The sequence below is a fragment of the Coccinella septempunctata genome, chromosome 1 (genome assembly GCF_907165205.1).
Source record: "Coccinella septempunctata chromosome 1, icCocSept1.1, whole genome shotgun sequence".
Taxonomy (NCBI): Eukaryota; Metazoa; Arthropoda; class Insecta; order Coleoptera; family Coccinellidae; genus Coccinella; species Coccinella septempunctata.
Window position 1 is genome coordinate 67,068,815 of NC_058189.1, and position 24,075 is coordinate 67,092,889.

A 24,075-nucleotide genomic window follows, 5' to 3' on the forward strand; every position below is an offset into this window, starting at 1 on the left:
CACCGGTGATTGTTCTACCCGTATCCAAAGAATCAATCATGATTACCCCATGGCAATCCCAAAAAACTGAAGCAAGAACTTTTCCAGTAGATTAGTAGTTTAGAACTTCTTAGGTCATGGAGAACCAGAGTGTCGCCATTCCATAGATTGTTGCTTTGTTTCTGGATCGTAGAAATGTACCCTAGTCTCATCCATATTAACAATTCGGTTTAAGAAGTATACATCGTTTTCAAATCGAGCACAGTTCGAACGCCATGCTTCTACCCTTGCACTCTTTTGGTCAACATTCAAACATTTGGGGATCCATTTTGCAGCAATTTTGCTCACGTCCAAATTGACGTGAACTATATGATGAACGCGTTCGTATGAAATATTCAGCGCTTCAGATATCCGTTTTAGCCCAATTCGACGGTCTGATAAAAAATCATGTCATGAACTGCGTCGATATTTTCGGGGACTGACACAGAAACTGGCCTTCCCTATCGGTCATCATCTTCAATAAAAAATTTACCTCTTTTGAAGCTTGCAGTCCAATTTTTCACGGTCACATTTGACCTCAAACTTCATACTGACACTTCTAATTAGTTGCTATTGTTACGCAATTTTTTTTATGCATGAAACTGGTCTGGGCTTATTAGATATCAATACATCCTCGTACATAATATGTTTCGAATTTCCATGAGTGATTGTGAAAGTTTGTAGATCATGACCCCCAGTGACAGAGTTGTTTATGCTCTTTCGTCGATTTCTTCAGTGACTTTCATCAAATGGAGTTGTCTTGTAATGAGAAGCATTCCTTTTCCCCTTCCCCGTGTCCTATAGAAAATTGACGTACATTCTGACGATCAACTTCAGACACGCCAGAACCCATAGTTTTTTTGACTCCATCAGACTGAAATCCACAAATTACACTTGCATGTACAATCCACATTACCTCGCCGAGTGAATCACACACCGCGGTCAGATACCACAAATTCCGTTATGAAACGTGAGAGAACAATGCCTCTTCCATATCCAGCCACGATGCGACAACCTGATAGCATCGCTCTCGAATTTATCGTACCAGCATCTTGAAAATACCCCCAGATCGCCATTTCGGACCATTGTTTTCCCGCAGTGCTCGCAGTGGATTAAGATAATGAAACTACCCTCTTGAAGGACTGCCATTCATTTGCTCAAGTGGTACTTTATCGACGCCCTTCCTGTAGGTCCTTTCATGAGAAGTCTGCGAACGGATGGATGTTGAAGGGAGGCTGGGTACTTTCCCGATGCTTCCACGTTTATCTGAGTGCTATTTCGGTTTTGCTGATTAGACGGAATACACTTCATTAAGCTTCGTTTCCACTGCCACTTGTCACGCACGAAGGCCCTGTTCGAAGTCCCCCTGTGGGGCTCTGATTTCTGTAGATATCACTTATCCACTCACTGAACGATGGAAACAACACTACGCATTCAAAATGACCACATTTCACCTTTTTTTTCACCAATCAACCCAATAAAAACATAAACGTTTATTATACGTTTAAATGTGGTAAGCCACGTTGAAAAGAGGTTTTTCCTTGAATCTCTAAACGTCTTTTTCGAAACCTTAATTCAACCACACATTGCTTTCACTTATAATCAACGTACAAAGTCAACTCGTTACAATAGACACCAATTCAATAGGGAAAGTGTCCTCATGTTGCTTTTACAACGTATATTCAACGAGGAGTAAGAAACCTCACAGCAAAGTTGAATACGAAATTATTAAACCTGTGAGTTTAGCCTCCAATAGGAAACGCGTCCATATCGAGCTTTTACAACGTATTTTCAACGAGGAGTAGGAAACATTACATCAACGTTGTATGCGAAACTATTAGACAACCTGTAACTTTACCAACCGCTGTTGGTAATGGAAACTGTACCTACTTGATGGTTAATGTCCATAGGTGACAAAACCATATGTTTAAATTGATGGTTATTCACCTTAGCTGACAAGATTGAAAAATATTGTTGTAATTTCGAAACGAATTTTCATCGTTATCTCTCCGTAGAATTTTGGTTACAAAGATGATAGTTGCAGCGTGTAGCCTACCTGGAATCAACGTATGTTGGTAACGTTGCTATGAAACTATGATGAAACGTGTTTCGTTTTGTCGTTTATTCAACGATAAAATAATAGTTAGCGTTACTCGAAAGCTACAACGTTTTTTCCACGTACCTACCTGTGTTTATTGGGAAGAAACGAAGCTCAGTACAAAGCTTGTGCTCTAATATTAACACACCCTTCATGGATGAGTGAAATTTCCACCCCTCTTGTATTTATCGCTCCGTAAGGACATAAAAATATTCACACCGCATGGAAATTTCCCAACCTGTAATTTCCACGAACAACGAACTACCCCTAAAACTGTCAGGTCATCAGCATTTAAAATTCGTGGTCACTACGAGATTTCATGAATCACAATCTTTGGCGCAAATCGACTGGAGGTAACTTTGAAATATCGCGTGCATCTTGTGACGTCATAGCGTTAAATAATTACAAGACCAACTCGAATATTAACGTGAGTCACTCATTTAATGTTTTGAGCGCCAGACCACGCTGATGGTCTATAGATATATCGCCAACTTGAGATTTTTTCAGAGGACTCCTCGAAAAGGAATTAAAGAGTGTTCTGGTTTGACATTTGGAATGATAAGACCACAGAAAAAAATATGATGACGATGAAACTTTTTTTCATAATCCTGTTATCTGAAATTCTTCTTGTGTAATTGAGGCCAACATCATCTAAATCTTCCATTACTTATATCCCTCCAAGAGTCACTCAGTCCATAACGAACCATCTAGAAATACAACCTGAGCAAATCGATCCTTGTCGTCCTGAATATAAACTTCGCAACGTTGGCCATCTCCAACACCAAGGACATTAACTCCAAGCTCACCTGCCCAAAGTCAAATATTTATGTGGGCGTGAGAACAAGGTAAAGCGCTGTATATACATCTGTAACCAAATTTTTTGTGGGCAAAGAATCGTTTGAATTATACTAATCTATTGAAGAGTTGACGGAAACTGGTTTCTAACCAAATTCGTCCATTATATTTATTGATGTCTATCGATTATTGGTCGAGGAACGAAACGAAACATCGAATTGATGTGGAGGTTGCACAGATTGAGGCGAGAAATGACATCTTTGACAGACAAACGACAAAGATATGTTCCTCTGGATACTATCTGTCGTCTCCTTATATTTCAGCCGTTTTCTGTATTCCTCTATGATTCACGTTGACATCAACTTGTCGTCAGAATCTTTCTCGATGTCGTGGAGCTCCAGACGATGACATTTTTGTGATCCACTGTTTGGAATGAAGAACCAGAGAAGATTAAACATGCAGCTGTGTATTATTTTAATTGCGACTTGATTGGGCTACTCTTCGTATACGAGAATTGATTAATTATTGCTCAAGATAATTTAATCCATTTGACAGACGTTTGACCGAAAGAAAGTTCATTCTTCACGCGCATGCAGGCTTCTTAATTAGATTCATGTAGATTAACTACGCGAGAGCAGGTGATATTCGATGGTAAACTAAAAAAAATTATGATGAGGGACAGATGAATTAGAGCAAATATTTAATGCCAATTAACTATTGGAGATCAGATATAAAACCAAGAATGTTAGTTCTGATTATTTTTTTTTATTTCAGGTATGTCCGTCTTCGTTATTTTGGCACTCAGGTGAGTATTTACGACCTGGATCATCGAAAATAGGCCCGTTTTTCACCGGAATCTTCAGAGCCGGATTGGACGATCTGTATTCTATCTCGGTTGGCATCACTGAAAACTGGTTAACGCGATCTCCGGTCCATGGCCATATGCGTATACCGTGTATGGCATTTGCCCTCTCATTTTCTATGCACAAACATCCGATCGACATCCGCTCTAATTTTTCCGCTTCTGTGGAATCGAGGTTTGTCGACACTTCACAGCCAGTAAAATGTGTTTTGATTTAATTTTGGATGATTAGCTTGGTAATTTGTTTCGCTTCCTCGAAAAAACATGCTTCTTCTTTCTTGACATTTACTGAAAATATATCCTTAAGTTTAATTATTATAAATGATGAATCGCAAAAGTTCAAGAATATTTTTAGGAATGATTGGGAAATTCAAGCCAGCGAAACGCCCTCTGGTGTCAATTTTTGTTCGTTTACATCGAGAATATTGGAGAATATTTTGGTGTTTCAATAAGAGTTTTCATAATAAATTTATCTTAGATCTGTCATCACCATGTCGCTACAATCTACATTTGAATTCCCAATAGAAATCGGGAAACAAGACAAAAAGCAACTAGTTTTGTTCTTCTATGATTCCTAGGGAAAATTTAAACCGAAAGTTTCGTTTTTTCACTTCATTAATGTGTATCAAAAAATTCTGATGTTTGAATCGTTAAAAAGATTTCTTTTGTTCAGAAATAAAGAAAGAATCCCTGCATCGATTATAAAATTAGGTTATAAGCCTCCGAACGAAAAGGCAGATGACGGTTGACAGCTTATAATTATTACCAAACCAAACTTGCAACATCCGGTGGATGGCATCCGAATGAGAAAATCTCAGGTTGATGAATTGGCACCCATATCCTGCCTTCTGGAACATTCCCTTAAAAAATAGACAGTTCTAACCACCCTTTTCCTGTTCGAGGGAAGAATTTGAATGCAGTTGGTATCATTGAATCGAATTTTTTATATTCTATGCTCAACCGTCAAATTCCCTCTTCCATAAATTGACCAAATGCTAAGTCGTCAAGTATTTGACTATCTGACTACTAAATATCGATTTTAAGATATAACCAATCTTCTCGTATTGAAAGATTTGTGATCATCGAATTTTAAACTACCAACATATTTCAGAAAAATGATTCATTCTGTTGATCTATAGAAATTAGATCAAGTGACTGGTATTATTGCTAATGAGCTTTAAAAAGAAAGGTCCCGGAAATCTTAGATTTACTGCATCCTCACATTCACCGTCTATCGATAAATCAGTTCCACAGAGCGCAAGAAATAAGAAATGCGAATATACTGAGGTATCATCCGCGTTCCAAGGGTCTTTTTGTGGTCTTTTATGGTAAGACAGGCGAGCATATAGCGTTATCCGTTAACTTCTTGGTAATGACAGATGAAACTGCTACGAGATGGCATAGTGGCCTGAGAGGGTCAAACAGGATGTCAGTAACTCGAAGACTGCGAATTTGCAATGTTGCCATGCCATGTTTGGTTCTCTACGGGCTGAGAACTTGACCAAAACAATGGAAAAAATTGATTTATACCTACATCTTTGGGATTTCCAAAAATTTTGATATATACACTGCGCAAAAAAATTAACGCACATTCTGAAAATCTCAATTTTAATGAAAGTTAACTCTACATTGACTTTATAACTTATTTTTTATGTTCTCTCGGGAAGGTTTTGAACGAAACAAGACACATTAAATGGAAGAAAAATTCAGGATTTCACCGAATCTTATGTGAAAGAAGAGAAATGAACAATTTTCAAAATACTGAAATGCTGATAAGTGATTTAATACTTGGTATTTCTACCCCTTGCGTTAATTACAGCTTGGCAACGACGGTTCATACTCAAAATGAGTGATCTTAAAATGTTCTGATCGAATCCTTCCCAGATTTTTCGAGTTGGATTCCTAAGTCATTAAGAGTAGCTGGATGATGCTCTGAACTTCTCAGCCTTCTATTAAGTTGTCCCAAACCTGCTCAATCGGATTGAGATCTGGACTTCTTGCTGGCCATTCCATTCGAGAGACTTCAACCTCTTCAAGCTACTCCTGAACGATGCGCGCACGATGGGGTCTGGCATTATCGTCCATAAAAATGAAATTTTCACTAATGTATGGGGCAAATGGCACTACATGCTCTTCGAAAATGTTCATAGCTCCATTATCAACGACCACTAGGTCTGTGCGAGCAGTCAAAGATATTCCACCCCATACCATAATCGATCCTCCCCCGAAACCAGTATTATTCAGGAAATTGCACTGAGCATATCTCCCATGTGGACGTCTGTATACAAGGAACGTCGATGACAATGGTAGAGGCAGAATCTAGACTCATCTGTGAAGAGAACTATTTCTCAATCGGCCTTTTCCCAATGGATATGCTCTCTCGCAAAATCCAAACGCGCCCTTCGATGGGCTGGGGTAAAAGCTGGGCCTCTTGCCGCGACACGAGGCCTAAAATCATATTCTCTGAGGCGATTTCTTATTGTCTGAGTGCTAATTTGCACCTCATGAGTTTGCTCAAGCTGAATTTGAAGGAGGCGAGCGGTTGCAAACTGTTGTCTCAACGAAGAAACTCTAAAGTAACGTTCTTGAATGGCGGTTGTTACCCGTGGTCTACCCTGTCCCGGTCTTCGGACATTCATACCTGTCTCCCTGAATCGCTGCAACATTCTGGACACACTTGTATGGGAAACTCCAAACCTTTCTGCAATTCTTGTGTACGTCCACCCTTCTTCTCGCAAAACTACCGCTTGGGCACATTCCTCTTGGGTCAAATTGCGTGTTTCGCGTTGCATAGCGATCGAGTGTAGAAAATCAAACGAAAGAAAAACTATTGATCACTAGAATTGATCGAGAACAACTGATTTTAGAATGGAGCCAATACATTCAAAATCTGATAATATCATCTTTTTTTATTCCTGTTGGGAAAAAACATCTGTATTGAAGAAAACCGTTCAAAGTGTATAACATATGCATGCATAATTCTGATTAAAATAATTAACATTGAGAATGTAGAATAAATTTGAGATTTCCATAATGTGCCTTAATTTTTTGCGCAGTGTACTTATGTGAAAAATTCAAGAAAGTCAACGTTGTATTTGGCATCTTCAGGTTGTGTAAAGACATGTATACAACCTTTTAACGTAAGCAATTACCATCGACAATAAGAGCAAAGTTAACCTTTACAGATTACAGTGCTGTGAGCACAAAGTAATACCTAATAGTGACAATGTGTAAGACGCCTGAATTCTTCCTCAATTCCTCATAACATTTCAGTACGAAACGGAGGTATGTTACCTTGGAACGAATGAATTTACCTCACTTCATTAGATAATTGAAGCAATAATCATCCTCCTAAAAACTCAAATTCATTTCCTCTCACACTTCGAAAACCTTTTCGTGAATTCTGAAAAACATCGGAATGTATCCCATATGATTATATACATCGTAGTAGGTAATGTAATTATAATTGAGGAACGATCGCCACTGTAACTATTGTTTATTGTGCCATCTCGCAGTTCTATTTTATATTTCCTTTCTTGGGACGCAATTCGTAATATGATTATCTGAGGGAATAATACCTTGTTGCGTAAATCTTTTAATTATGTTTGTACCTCAATCGTGAAAGACAATTGGTTGCCGTGGAAAAACCACGGTTGATCCATGCTTCGGTTGTTTTTACACTTCGAATGTTTTCGATGGTCTCGATACTTGAATGATGGAAGTGAGAGAAGGAAGTGATATTAGTAGGAGAGTTTTTTAAATTTCAGTTTTTCCACAAAAACTGTCACGGGTTAGTTTCCCCAGGGCTATTTGGGTAATTCTTTATGCAATTTCATTTGTTAACGAATGTGAATACATAATATTATCGATATCTTAAGATGGGAGAATGAAAATGGCAGCATTGAGAAAATAAAAATTACTCGACAATGAGTTATTCTCACAATTATCAAGTTTCCATTACAACACTAACAATTAATCAGTTCGAGTTTGCTGCTATTCATCGAATTTGAATGCCTATAATAGGTACGTAGTTCTTATCCTGTGACCACTCACGTCGTTCACTTGTTAATAGGCCTACTACTACCCCGTTCTCACGGAAAACAATACGTCAAATCTGAGATTTACTGAATAACTTCAATCAATCGTCAAGATCGAACGGTTGCACTGAGCTGGATGAAATTTTGAGATTTATAACTAGAAAGGCTGCTCCTTTAGAATATATATCACATTTGGATCTACGATTCACAGGCCCACACTCATTATGGTGCCTGCGATTTTTTAACTGTTCCTGAGTAATTTTTGGATGCAGAATGTAAAAAAGTTCTCAGATTTTGTCTATCAGATCTAGTTTTTGAGATTTTAAAAAAAATTGTGTATATAATTTACGTTATAACTGTTATAATATATACCTAGTATTACTATTGACAGTTAAAAAAAACAAAGACACACGGATTTAAGTATTCATTGCAAAAACTTAATTCACATAATTACATTAGTCACTAATCACATAAAAATTCTCTTTTATACGATTTTCTAGAATGGAGTTTACTAGGGCAATCTCGCTGAAGGCTCCAGCAGTAGTCCGCCATCATGTGGCTATCCCATCGTCCTTGATAACGATCTCCATAGTTTTAATATCCTGATGGAATTTTTCTCCCTGTTCTTCACTACAATCACCTAAGTTTTCTGGAAAACGATCTAGGTGGCTGTGGAGGTAGTGAACTTTTATACTCATGTTACAGCCGAGAATATTAAAATTTGAAAGCATAGTTTCCACTGATTCTACGTAATTCTCTGCTTCATGATTGCCAAGAAAATTTTGTACTACTTGAACAAATGAACTCCAAGCGTTAGATTCAGTCTCGTTCATTGATGTGGTGAATTGTGGATCTTTAACAAGTTGCCTTATTTGAGGACCATCAAATATACCAGCTTTTAGTTTTTCCGTGCTAATGCCAGGAAATTTACGTGACAAATACCCAAAACAATTTCCATCTTGATTTAAAGCCTTCACAAATTGCTCTAGCTTGATATGCAAGGGCGGAAGTAAGATTTTTTCTCTTGAAACCAAAGGTTGATCACGTTTCGTATTCCTTGAATCATGACATCTCTTGAAGGCCAATTTTTGTTAACCCAGTGCTCATTTTTAGCTCTACTGTCCCAAAGGCACAAAAAACAAGGATATTTTGTATAACCACTCTGCTGTCCAAGGAGGAAGTTGATCATTTTTAAATCAACACAAATTGACCACTGATGTTCTTCGTATTTAATTTTTCTCAGAACTAATGCTATTGTTTCATATTCTTCCTTCATGGTAGTAGAATGACCAATAGGAATTGAGCCATATTTGTTACCGTTATGTAAAAGAACACATATATAAGAACATAATATATAACAATATACACTATTCAACCTGTAACGTGTATCTCAGAAACTAGAGCTGATAGAAAAAATCTGGTGGCATTTTTGCAATCAGCACATTAAAAACATCTAAAATCAGATGTTAGATTTCCGGCACCAATTTTTTTTTTCATTTTGTTGGCCCGTGTTATCTTCCTGTTGCGTGTCGAAAATTGACCTTCGAAAAATGACCAAAAAGAAGGGGTCAGTTAAAAAATTGTCAAGATCGAACGGTTGCACCGAGCTCGATGAAATTTCGAGATTTATAACTAGAAGAGTTGCTTTTCTAGAATATGTATCACATTTATATCTACGGTGATATTTCTGGTAGATACGCGTATCGAAAGTGGACCTTCGAACAATTCCCAAAAAGATGTGGTCGACGTGTTTCAGCATTTTTAATGGCTCATTCTGTATATACTTCTTTATTATTCCACTTGCTCCTTCCTCGTGGATAACAATCAGCTTCTAGATTATATACCACTAGAACCCACAAATCAACTAGATATCATGGTAGCAGTAAACAACGATTTCTCCTGTCCCCTTCTAGCAAATTCGAACGAGACGAATGCAATAAAAACGTACCATGAAGGTAAGAAAGTGCCTTGGAGCGTGAATAATTTTAGGGACACCCAACAATGTAGCAGTCGTATTCTATTGTCTTCCAAAGACAATGCGACGCTATACCTATGTGTATCTGTATCACACCCACTACCTTCTTACCGTTAAAACACTGATATCGAATGTATTCGATCTTGTTTATTAATTTATTGCCTTTTATTGGCGAACGTATCGAGAAAGGCTGCTGAACCTAGGTCGGCCTAAATTATGTGTTGAAATATTTTTTATCTAGGTGGAAAGCTATTTCGCTAATCGAATTGTTTGAAAATTAATCTCAGTCAATTAGAAAATTAGAAAACTAGAATCTTAGTGAGTAAAACTAGACCAGCCAAATCACCCTTCCAAAACCGAGAGCATGCCGTAATTTGTTACATTTTTATTAAAATTTATCACACCTAGTCGGAATTTTATCACACTTTCCATTTCTGATATACAGGGTATATTTGAAGGTGGTCCTTTTTTTTTTTCAACAGAAGATAAAACTGGTCAAAAATCACCTATACAAAACTTTCAAAATAACAAAGTTGAGGAAAAAATTGAAAATGATTATTTAAATAGATCCTAATACGACCCTAGACCGTTTGTTAGCTGAATTATCGCAAAGCAGTGGGAAAAAACTCATCTCCTGATTCGACCATGTGGTTTCGTTTACGATATTGGCTCATTCGATATTTACGTGGTAATGAAAATGAAAACTTGGGATTGCCGAATTGTTCTCATTATTTTTTAGTAACTTACTCGATTTAATGAAATGGCTCATTTCGATACCAACCGACAAAAGAGACTTGAGACACAAGTATAAAAATAGAATAATACTTCAAAATCTCACCAATAAAATTCGTCTAAATTATTCACGAATTTTTTCACAATGGGCATCACAATCTTCTTGTTCGAACATTCCAACAACCGTCGTAAAAATGGGTTGAAATGGGGAAACATCATAGCACTTTTTCAACATAACTAACATAAGCACTTTCAAGAAACTGCCTCGATTTTCTACATTTTTTTTCACCCTTAATTGCACGATACAACAATTATGATTCTCTCAAAAATTACCTGACGCATCTAATCCGATGAACTTGTACTGAACCATTCATTGTCCAGCCATATGTTTTATGTTTTGTTTCGTTTTTGCGATGCCGGTGTCACCTTCCACAGTCCCGTACTTGAAATTCAATGAAATTTTGTCTAACTTCTAGGCGTTTTATATCTGCCATCTTAGATATTTTATATAGACAATTTCTGATTAAACGACTCATTTTGATGAGTTCTACCTTCTGTCCAAAAAAAGCCACACCTGTATGTCTTTTTCAACATCTGTCATTTTCAACTTTTGGAGTCGTAATGGCATTTGCACAAGACCTCACTTACGACGGACTCAACGATTCATATCCCAGTTTTGACCTTCCTGAAGACCCCTTCATTCGATATAGAATATTCTGTGGTCGTTAATCCGAATAGCTACTATCATCTTGTTGAATCTTTTTTTATATCATACCGCATGGGTGTAATGTCATATTTCTGATGACGAACAGCTGACTGGCAAAAACAAATATGCGAGTTCAACTTCAAGTGTTGGTCTGTAGTAACTGAGGGTTATGCTGACATTCTGCAGTATGCTAATAGTCGCCATTATCGTGTAGTAATCATAAATGAAGCTCTCTCGCTTTCAGAAGCAATAAATATCACGGTCACGATTACTTGCAGTAAATCCTCAGGGTTCTTCTAGTTCCAAGGAGAACAAATGCCAAGTAATTGAGGTACCTCTCACTTCAGAACCTGGTGGTTTTTTTCAAGTTCTCCTTTTTTGCTCACCGTAATTATTCATGATTAATTAATAATTAATCAGCGGAAAGTAAAAATTAGATTGGTAGCGATTAAAGGTGAGCTTGAATCCTGAGTGACTATTATACCATAGCATTCAAGAAATTTTTCTCAGGTGATGTGAGAGACAAACATTATAATGTATCGCGGTAGAAATCTGAATTATTGGTATTGATATTGTCGGAAAATTTTCATGGAAACAGTCAAATTATTCAATTTCCCGAAATTGTTGCTTCAAATCTAGTTCTTTTCGAAAATTTTCCACAATACCATTGAGTAGGATAGTAAAATATAATATGAGAGCTTTTGGAGAATAATGTACTTACAAATTGTAATAATTTCAATACCTCTTTGTTTCATGCATATTCGACTTCAATTGTTTTAGCTGATCCATGAAAAAAAGCTCAGAAAACATGGGAGCAAACTAACACAGCTATATTTTCTCACCATGAATTCATCGCAACGTACCATACGTCTGCACAGTATTATGGGTTGCCTGCTCTAAACTATTTCATATATATCCAGTTCGTTTTCCTGCAACCCTCACTGTTCCATATGTGTATTGAAGGTTGCCCCCACATCGCAGTGTTTGTGAAAGTCTCCTATAGATGACACATACTTCGTCTGCCTTGTATTGAATGTTGCCTGCATGCGGGCGCAAAAGTTCGATCAACTGAAAGAGTACTTCGTCAAAGTGCCCGTAGATGGCGTCCGTAAGCCTAAATATTGATTGGTCGTGACTCCTAGTATTGTATGTAGTCTACTCTCTACTCAACCTCAACTGGCAATATTAAGAATAGGTACCTAATTTAAATCATGCTTATTGTAGAATAGATTATGGAGATCAAGTGGTCCATTATTTGATTGCCGTGGAAGGAAAATTTAAAAATATCAAAAAATTTTTGATAGGGAAACAAATTTTCAAATTTATTGTGAACGAAATAATTTAAGGGCATCAGAGTAACTCACGTTGCTTAACTATAGGAGATAGGAGATTCCACCAAATGTGAAGCGCTTCGGAGATGTAAACGACGGGTTAGGAGACAAACTTGGCAATTTCGCAGATTGAATAGCTCCATTCACGCTGTAATTGTTCTTTGAAGGCTCTTAAGTTTCTTCTACACTGCTGTGATTGGTTCAGGAGGAAATTGCTTTGATTTGGGGTCTCGAAGGTCAAGGTACATACGTGGATGTTGACTCCAAAAGAAGTTTTCGGGGCAGAGTAATTCCAAACATTGCAAATTGTATTCCTTCTAGATCGTCGTTTTTATAAGAATGTTTTTTGTCAATTTTTTCAGGTCTCTTGTTGTTTTCTTTTCTGTCCTTTGATGCTAGTGGCTTTCTTATATGATGAAAACGTTATCTATAAAATTATTACTTGATTGGAATTACTTGAATACGTATCTGATATAATAAAATATACAGGGTGTGAATGCAAAAGGGTTAATTCCTCATCAGGAAATATTCAAAATGTTCTGGTTTTCATATAGAATGAAAATTTGGAAAGTTCTTTAACGTGCCATCTTTGAGGGACTGTATTTATATTTCTTGACAAGAAATGACCCCTTAAATTTATCTAAAATCTATGTGATTTTTTGAACGAACAATTCTGAAAAAATATCCAACAAAACAGTTCGAAATGATTCACAAAAAAATCAAATCCTAGCACGTTTACTGAAATTCGCAAATATCCCCGAATTCTCCTGGAAAAAAAATTCCCATGCACGTTGTCCCAACTGTGGCATCGATTCCTTATCAAATTTATCAGATACTCCGACAGCCTAGCGACAACGGTTCGTTCAGAGCAAATATTTACTGGATCTCTCTGTACATATCTTGCATCTGTCTGAGAGGTGAAATACAAGATAACTTTTCCCGTTCTTTGTTGACTGTTTGAAGTTGAGCAAGCAGAACTATCTAACGAGAAGAACGACTTCATTATCATAATTCGAACGTGGCGTCGTCATATTTCTGAACAATTTTTTTTCATACCGAGTGTTCACGTGAGAATTTCGCGGGCACATGTTCTGCATGAAAATGCAGAAGGCGTCCGATGTAACTCTCTCGTTGTGCTTGTTCGAGATCTGCAAGGTATTTGAACAACTATCGTTCGTTGAACTTTGTATTGTTTGGACGATTTCACCCTTCCTTAGATCAACTGGTACTTTTATTTTAATTTTTTAATGAAATGATGAATGCTTTCATCTATAGTCCATTCGCATTTATTTTAGCAGTCGGTTGGCCATGAAGTAATTTTCTCAAGTTTCTGTAACTAGAACGGAGTAAGGTTGGCACTCATGAAATGTCGTTAAAGTCATAACGCTGTTGCCACAACTGATGTCAATTTTTATCACGAAAATGCCGAAAGTGATTGAAAAAAGAGACAGGGTTTCAGGAAGTGCTATTTAGAATTCAGGCCCGCTCATTCAAATAGTTATACCCTGATATTCTAAAATCCACAATACGTCAGACGGTAGCGAACATATTCAATGTAAGAGAATTTATATACTGTTTCATCTGAATCTAAACGACTTATATTTCAGCTGAATATTTCCACAATCAGAAAGATTGTGAATGAAGAGGATGACAAAGAATTTCCTTCCATTGGGAGACCCAAAAAAGTGGTGGCATTTGAGAATTTTATGTTTGAGTGAATTAACGCTAAAAGTTTACTACAGGATTTTCGATGAATGTCATCGTAGAATAAGTTCCCGAAAATTGATTTTTCTATTTTTTATTTGACATGTCCTATACATTGTAAATGTCTTAAGGAACCAATAAATACCTGATTATTATTATTATATCAATGTATTAAGATGAATAGCCACAAATACGCGCCAGTTGTCCTGTTAATTGTTTATTCATGTGAAATTTTTGTTCAAAGGTGAAGTTCATCTTGACACGAAACTTCCTTTGATTCCTTTTACTTATATATATATATATATATATGCAAGATGATTTTTGTTAAAGAATTTAATATTCTTGTAATCATCTGTTAATTCCTTCGGGAGATACCTATTCCCAACCACTGCATCATATGCATTTCATCTTCGGGTTAATATTTTTGATATTTTTGTAATCTACAACTGATGTAACCTTTCTGTTCAAACTTTAGCCAAAGAAGATGACGAACAATAACTCTCCTCAAGCTAGTGCATATCATGATATTATACTGATCTCTTGTATTTTCCATGCAAATAACTGGATTTGGTGAGCCTTCTATCAGTTTTTATAAACTTCAATCATGTTCGTCACATATTTTCCGAAGAGATTCGACATTGTGATAAAATACGTAATAACAGAAACTTTTACGTAGAACGGGCAACATAGCGTTGATTCAACACCCAAAAATGTTTTGGCAAGCCTCATAACCCCACATTTTCGTACTATACAGAGTGAAATGTGTCAAATTTCCATGACCAATCGAATGCTAAAATAAAAGTTTGTGTTCGTGTTGTTCTACCTTATGTTAGCGTTTCTCGGTTGTCAAAGAAGGACGCCTTATTCAGATGAGTGAATGAACAGAAAATCAGAATTATTCCTGAAGATTTCAGATTTCAAACCAAAACAAAATTTTCCCATAAAAATAAGACAAACAGCATCAACGACATTGATATTGACATACCCGGGGGCATCGAATTCAACGTTTTTTATCGAAAATTCCTTATTTACACAGATTTCACATGTCTCTTAGATTGTGGCGTGCAAACAAAATTATCTGGAAATTACTCCATTAGCCAAACAAACAACCGCCAAAACGTAGTTCGATACCAGACTAGCGTGCAACGACTCTAATTACAAAATACATATAATAATATTTTGACACAAAAACGCTACTGTGGATTTGTTGAAACAAGCCCAACAGGTCTCGAAACAGCTTTCAGAAGTTGTTGACTTCCTATCGTCACTTGAAAAATGAGCTGGTTGCCATGGAACTTCAGGTGTTTAAGTGAAAATTGGATAGTACCCACATTTTAACACAAAAGCCAAGCTATAAACTCTTGTAGTTTGACAAAGGGGCATTAGAATTAGAGATGAAATCACTCCATTTTTCCATGCACTCAAAGTTTGCTCGAGAGCTTTATCGTCTCTCTTCAAATTCAGAATTGAGTAGCAAATGGAAAGATCTACCTCGGGTTTCATATAGCTTGATTGGAGAATCAACGCTTGATTGACAATTAGACGTCAATTTGTTTTCAATCGATAATTTAGTCACGATCGTTCAGAATATCATTCTCGCATCAAATTATAATGTTCATACGTCCATTCACTTATTACCAATTGCTACTTCTTCAATATATGCAGAAACCAAAAGGTTTCAGTGATTTCGTTTTAGAAATCGAGTGATTGTTGAATCGTTGATCGGACTATCGGACAATCAAAAAAATCTGAAAATCTAAACACGAGATTACTTGAAATAAGCTTTTATTTTGCATTCGTAATGATACATAGCTACTATATTCAAGGGCATCTCTTAAACTTTTGGATATCGATGAATAAAAATTACAACGAAAACCATTGGTGCCATGAAGAACACGAGACCTAAAAAGGGGCCCTGTGGAATTCCATAAGACATAATTCGATTGTGAACTGAGAAGAATCTATATTGACTTTTTGGGCAAGTCTATAAGGATCGTTATTTTGACTCTTTTGACTGGATTACAGTAATAGATAGGTTTGAAACTGCTGCATTGAAGTAGTAAAGGAGGAATATACATCTTCTAGTCATCGTTAGGGGTGGAACTTGGGGTGGTTTGATATAGATACATACCGTGATCATCTAATTCTAGAATATGGTTCCGTTGCACCTCGGACCTCCGTACCAGCGTCTGGACCACAGAATTCTGCTCTCGCTGGCGGTGAAGGTAGCTAACTTCATCCGTGTCAGGACAAGGGGGTTGGGGACGGTGCACAGAGGAAGGAAGGTCACGGACGTTCGCTGGAACTGGCTCTCTCGTGTGCCATCATCAACTCTCGTGCGTTAGTCGCTTGTTTTAGCTCTCGCTCTTTTTCAGTGCCGTCTTGGACTTACGGTAAACGCGATGATGGCTGCCTCATTCCTCAGCTGTTTATGACTGCCTAGTCGACGACGGTGCCAAATCATGGACGTGCACTGAATCCGAGATGACGGGTTGTAAACCACGATTCTATGGTCTGTACTTTCGTGGAATCGATGCAAATTGGTTCGTGATCGGAAAGGACGATCGATGTGGATTTATTTATGCGAGGTGGTTCTGTTACTTATGGGTATTTTTAGATTGGACGGCGCTTCGCATGCGTGAATTTGTGAGAGGTTGTTTGGAGTTTTTTCGCTAAATATCTGGATGCATCAGTGAACACGAGGGGCATAGATTTTTTTTATTTATGCGCGTTGCTTCGCATAAAATGCGTTCATATCGATAATTTTGATGCGGAAAGTTCACCAGTGGCGTAGTCGAAGATTATCCTCTAGTCTAGAGGTTATTACCTCTAACACAATCGAAGTAGTCTACAAAGCTCATAAGTTCAATCTTTAATTCATTAAAATTAAGATCTAAGGTAAAGTCGAATATTTCGGAGATATTACGTAGAACTCATTTTAGAGGCGCAGATCAAAAAATTCCGATTGCCTCATGGTTGCCATGACCAGATAAATATGTTTCGATGTTTGACTGTCCTCAAATGAGAAAGATCGAGAGCGAATAAGGGGATTGATGTATTTGTATCATATAAAAGGCCTCAATTTGGCCTCAAACTAACCTCTTTGCACATGCTTATATATCAGCTGAATATTTCCACAATCAGAGATATGGTGAATGAAGAGGATGACAAAGAATTTCCTTCTATTGGGAGACCCAAAAAAGTGGTGGCATTTGAGAATTTTATGTTTGAGTGAATTAATGCGAAAAGTTTACTACAGGATTTTCGATGAATGTCATCGTAGAATGAGTTCCCGAAAATTGATTTTTCTATTTTTCATTTGATTTGTCCTATATATTGTAAATGTCTTAAGGTACCAATAAACACCTAATTATTATTATTATATCAATGTATTAAGATGAAAAGCCACAAATACACGCCAGTTGTCCTGTTAATTGTTTATTCATGTGAAATTTTCGTTCAAAGGTGAAGTTCATCTTGACTTGGAACTTCCTTAAATTCCTTCTACTTACATTGATGCAAGATGATTTTTGTTGAAGAATTTAACATTCTTGTAATGGGGTATTTTCCTAAATTTCAAAATATATGTCATTGAAATCCTTATAACTCAAATATATCGAAATATATTTTTTTTAAATTTTAACATATTGCGTTTTCTCTGTATTCACTTACGAAAATTCTGATTTCAGAAGTGCTCTCTTATGAACATTCTACGTCATTTTCACAATCCGGCAACGCCCGTCGAATCAATAAAGGTCATGAAAGTTTTATGATCATCATAGACTTAATAAATATCAAGTTTGGTGATCACATTTGACAAGGAAAACAAATAGTGCATAGAAATATCAAACAATGACACAAAATGTCATCGTTTTTAAGAATATATAGACACAGATTACAGAAACAATTTTTTGAAATGTGTGGATATAGAATTCTATATCTTCTTGATCAGTTCCACTGTTGTCTAATTAACAAAAATTACTAGACTTTAGTAAAGGCATTCTACGTCACAAGCCTTTACATACTCGAAGTTTCGAAGGGTATATTTCTGAAATATCTTAATTTTGAAGCGAATCTTTTACGTGTTGGATAACTAATGGAAAAGGGTTTCCATAAATAATTTCAAATTCGATTTTGGAGTTTTAGGAAACTTGCCCATTATCTGTTAATTTCTTCGGTAGATACCCATTCCCAACCACTGCATCACATGCATTTCATCTTCGGGTTAATATTTTTGAAATCTACAACTGATGTAACGTATTCAAACTTCAGCCAAAGAAGTTAACGAACATTAACTCTCCTCAAGCTAGTGCATATTATGATATCATACTGATCTCTTGTATCATGAAAATAACTGGATTTGGTATGCCCTCAATCAGTTTGCATAAAGTTCAATTATGTTCGTCACATATTTTCCGAAGAGATTCGACATTGTGATAAAATACGTAATAACAGAAACTTTTACGTAGAACGGGCAACATAGCGTCGATTTAAAACCCAAAAATGTTTTGACAGGCGTCATAACCCCACATTTTCGTTCTATAAAGAGTGAAATGTGTCAAATTTCCATGGCCAACCGAGTGCTAAAAAAAAGTGAATGGAGTATAGAAATAATTATCAGAGCGTCGACGGGACTAGTAACGCTCGAATTTCAATTTTTATCGGGGCTCCAGTGGCGCAATTGGTTAGCGCACGGTACTTATAAGTCAGTAAGCGTGAGCGATGCCGGGGTTGTGAGTTCGAGCCTCACCTGGAGCATATTTTTTACCAGAGTATCACTGGGTTTCAATTTCCTGAAAACATAAAAAGTAACCCATTTTCCCAGAATAGTGAATCACAAAGTGTGTTCTGGGATATTTGTCATCAAATAATCCATCGAACACCTATTATTCATAGATTGAACTCGTAGATACACAATGACTTCACTAGGAAAAGTAATATGATATGATCGTGCTTTGAAAAAATGGAGATTCTCGCAAAAAAGATCAACCAACTCAACAACTGATTTTTTTGAACGTCTATAAAAATGGCGAAGGCGCTAAAACATCCATTGAACTCTGAACAACAGAATTCCAAGTACACGCCACTGCCGGGACAAATTCCCGACAATTTATTACCCGCAAGCCGGCAATAAAGCAACTACCTAATCATTCTATCTCGACGCAGTAATGAAACTTGATTTTTACATACCTGTGCGAGATCTACCTTCACTTCGGTACGAAATGGAGGTCGTGTACCATCCTGTTAAATTGAAGAGTCGGCTGACTGGCAATTTTGTATTCCCTCGGTTACATTCTCCTCAAATCGTGCCTGTAGATTCTCCATTACGAGGCGTATACATCACTGGGAAACGTGAGAAGTATTGGTCCTTTACTGGAACCTGGTTGGAATTTCTGGTTGCCTCGTCTCGCCTTCATTCTCAAAAAAAAATCCATATTTCACTTTGCAGCAGTTGCCAAATTGTCAAAATTGTCCACTTCACTACACTCTACTCTACTCTACTCTCTACTTCATCTACTCTACCCAACTTCCTGATCTGCGTTGCTGTAATATACTATACTACACTCTATTCTATTTTACTCTACCCTACTCTACTCTACTTTACTATACGACACTCAACTGTTTTCTGATCTGCCTTGCCCTACTATACTATACAACATTCTATTTTACTTTACTCTATTTTACTCTACCCTACTTTACTCCACTCTACTCTAACCTACTTTACCCTACCCTACCCTACTCTACTCTGCTCTACTATATTATACTCTACTCTACTTTGCCTTATTCTCTACTCTACTTTGCCCTATTCTGTACTCTACTTTGCCCTATACTCTACTCTACTTTGCCCTATACTCTACTCTGATCTACTCCACTCCAACTTACTCTTTTCTATTTACTTAACTTTTTTTGTTATGCTGAAAAGTTTTCCAGCATGAATTGTAATCTTTCAATTTCATTCAGTCGAATTGGGAATTCCAAACAAGCTCCTGGTGTCCATTTTTGTGAAAAAGGAATTTAATAGAGTAGAAGACTTTTGTTTGTTCACATCGAGAAACGGAGAATATTTTGGTGTTTCAATAGCAGTTTCCAAAAAAAAATTAGTTACGAAGAATAGAAGGTGAGTTATAACTAACCTCGATATATAACCTCAAAATGAAAGGATTTACAAAAAAACAAATCTGTTTTCCCCAGAGAGGACTCGTTCACGTAGTAAGTTGATATACATATGAATTTCGATAACATTCAAGCAAAATTCATTTGGAAAATCATTTCTGATTTCCAGTTCAACTTGGACAAGTTGCATCAGTGGTGCAATTTTAGTCATAGTATATAATGGAGACGTCAAGATATTACAGTTGTGGTCCTCATATAATCAATTTCCTTCTATCATGATGGTGAAAAGAGCCAAGAAGTTCGGATTCAAAAAATATTGCTCCCTTTTATCAGCTGATTCAGAACACAGTCGGAATTTTTTTCATAAATACTAATATTTCAGGGACATTTATTGACCTAAAATTGATAATAATTAACACACTTGAATCCAGTATCGACAACCAACGTTCAAAATTGAGAAAAAACAACTATAAACTGAGAAAAAAAGGATTTATGTGACGAAAATTTCAAAATGACTGCATCAACTTTTCAGTTCGAACTGTCATCACCATATCGTTGCAAAATACATCTGAATTCCCAATTGAATAGATTTAAGGGAATATAATATTGAATGGCCCTCGTACAAATATTAGGCAGAAGTCTTTCCCATACATATTTATTCAGAATATTCTGAATTTCTGTTCAATAATTCACATCGATTATCAGCAATCTATGAACCCGTTTCGGCTATTTTTTCGGCCACAATCCCTTGTATCTAAGCCAAGATAGTTCGAAGGATGACCATGCTGAACAATGGTGACGTACTGATAGAAATCTTCAAGAGTCAAGAGGGTAACTTTCGATGAATGCCTGCTCGTTTGGTTAACATTCCATTAAGAGGGGCCATTTGGAATATTTTAAATCGGAATATTCTTCAAGGACTTAAGGATTTTATTCCTTGTATGTTGATACTTGAAGTCCATAGAAAGTTTCATGAAAAAAGAAATTTCCAGGGCACCTATCAATAATTTAATTCTTTATTAGCGATATGAAATTACCTTTGCTCAAAGTGATTCCTTCTACGAAGACTTCAACTTATAAGTACCTCGTAATGAATACCTTCGTTCTTCAGAGTCTCAGATACTAACCTTAAGTTGCCATAAAGGAAAATTCAGTTGGTGTTAAATAATAACAACCTTTCACTCATTGCATGACTCCTCTAATGAGGCAATCGGTCAAGATGAGCCCACATATCACGATACTCGATATTGTATTATTGTTATTATTCACGGAATTGACTGAAAACGATTTAACGTTACATTTGTACCAGGCACTCCAATACGTGCACACGTAAAAGGTGAACATCATGTAGTGGCTCTAGAAAAGGATCCGTAAACACTCCACGACAAGTCAATGATCCTCCATTCGAATATTCCACGGAATTTGCATTAAAACTACAACAGCATACCACGCAGCAGAAGCGTTACGACAGCTTATCGTCATTTTTGGAAACGATGCTTCCGCTACACGAAGGTTTCATATTTTAGGGTGTGCAGACTATCCGTGGCCTAATTTCAAAGAGTGATTCTTTATGAAATTTGCATTAAAAAGGTCCTATAGAGTTTGGTCCAATTATATTTCATTATAAAGTTGTTCATACCCCAACCTCAACATTCTGGAGATACTAACTTGTCTTTTTCACCTAAAGATGAAGTTTAACATCAAACATTTCTTGTCGTAATAAATCCAGAAACAATATCCGAATTTACGACCCAATTATAATTCCCCTAGCAGAATCATTCGATATCCAGTAATTGCAACATAAAGATAGGAATTCAAAAGTACGTACGCCAAACGCCAATACACTTCCCCATATAACTCCACTTTTTTCGTGATCTAGCGTGTTATTGTTATTGCCTAGCGTACGCGATAAATTATTTATTGCGATTTGCATCGTGGCAAATGCCAGACGACATGTAGAAATCTTCCTTATTGGTTTTCTGGGAACCGACACTTGTGTTGTAACAGTATGGTATCCAGAGAATGCCTGGTGGTAGATTTTAAAGATGCTGAAGGCTATTGTTCGATTGTTCGCGAAATGAAGGCTTGATTTAATCGCCTACGAGCCTAAGAATTTTAGTTTATTCCATAAGCTCTTAGCTCTAGCAGAAGAAGGCATAAAACGAAGAGAAGCATTCTTGACTGAATCTTTTTGATAAGGGGCGATTCGAATATAAGCGAGGATGGTTTGTCCATCACAGAAGTAGTCTTAGGGATGCCCAGAAATGTAAATAAGTTAGTGGATTTTTGTCAAATAGGTATACAATCAAGAAGCCGTACAAGAAGAGCTAGAGATAGAGACCGTGTTAGAAGAACGCCTTGGGCTTAGGCGACAAAACATTTTCAGTAAATGAATTGATACTGCTTGTACTCCTTTCTATGCCACTAAACCAACTATTAGTGAATTTCCTATTTCAATCTGACCTTCAGAATCAACTTTTACCTGCGAATTTCTTCGTCATACATGAAACCAAGAAGTAGCAAATTAATCAAAGCAATTCTAGCAAGAATGACGATAAATCATCTACCTTCAATTGCCAGTCGAACAATAAATCCAAAACGAACCCAACAAAGACACCCCGCGTAGTAAAATAAAGGTGGATAAACGAAAAACCTCCCCGAAAGAAACGTCCAAGCTGCACTTCGTTATTTCCCGATTCAAGTACCTTCGAGTTCGATTCTTACTGACAGAAGGCGACTGTGACAGATCATAAGTCACGGTAACATGCTGAGCGCCACTATTCTATGTTAAAATAATGGCTGCCGTGTTCTACTCTTTGTTAACATGCTTGTTCTTTTCCAGGTAAAACGACCGGGTCTTATCGATGACCAGTTTAGGAGGTCGTCTATCATACGAGCTTCCTAGAGGATGAGGTACAAATGACTGCTGAGCACTAGCCCCTTGATTGGTAACACGAAATAAGACATCGAAACTTTTTGCATTTTGAGTGAATTTGATATAAATGATCTCATTATTTATCTTTACGAATAGCTCTCTATAGAGGTGTTAACTCTCACTAACGATGTAGAATCAGACGATGTTAACAGTACTAAAATTGAATTTCTCCATTCGTATTCCCATCTCGTACAGTTCTGAATATGTTAAAACATACACAGTAAATTTACACCTGTTATTTAAGCAACATGATCGAGTAAAATTAAAATTCCACACATGACCATGTCTACTCTACCGAATCAATAAGTACACCAACTCAAAATGTTAACAATGATCTTAATTAATTTGTTTTATTGCATTCTGATGGAAACAAGGATGAGTTTTACTTTTACTGTTAATTCCTGTTCGATAAGTGACTTTAATTATGAATTATGCACTGAGATATGCTCAAGAAGAAGGTTACTGTTAGGCGAAGTTCAAGGATGTCTGGATGTTCTTTTTCAACACACCCAAGGCGAAGACAGAAGAAGCATGATCGCTGGAATCAGTTGCAGCCATGTTTTGGATGTCAAAATGATTGGTGAGTAACTTTACTTAGTTCGTGCACAGGTTCTGAAAATAATATTTTTCTACTTTTTTCATCAAGCTAACGAGAATTCACTATTATTCTTGGTCAAACAGGCTTTGAAAAGTGCTTAAATTTTATAACATTGTGAATTTGACCTCTAGTGTTCGTACCGAATCTTGAAAATACAGAGAGTCAAATAT

At 36.7% G+C, this 24,075-nt stretch overlaps 1 protein-coding gene, 1 long non-coding RNA gene and 1 other non-coding gene across 3 annotated transcripts in view; 2 read left to right on the forward strand and 1 right to left on the reverse strand.

Annotated features, from left to right (window-relative positions):
- The window catches only part of LOC123318168 (epidermal growth factor receptor), a 132,172-nt gene that overhangs the window by 33,293 nt on the left and 74,804 nt on the right, over positions 1 to 24,075 (forward strand). The gene's annotated exons all lie outside the window — the stretch shown is intronic.
- LOC123318229 overlaps positions 12,578 to 24,075 on the reverse strand; it is a 58,465-nt gene continuing 46,967 nt past the window's right edge. Inside the window, exons 2-3 of the long non-coding RNA XR_006538271.1 lie at positions 19,449 to 19,669; positions 12,578 to 12,981 (exon numbers count right to left, since the gene is read on the reverse strand). This is a non-coding gene — a long non-coding RNA (uncharacterized LOC123318229). The remainder of the gene's footprint in view (positions 12,982 to 19,448; positions 19,670 to 24,075) is intronic.
- On the forward strand, positions 18,925 to 19,016 carry Trnai-uau. Its single transcript is given in 2 exon segments — positions 18,925 to 18,962; positions 18,981 to 19,016. It is a non-coding gene; the product is annotated as a tRNA-Ile (tRNA).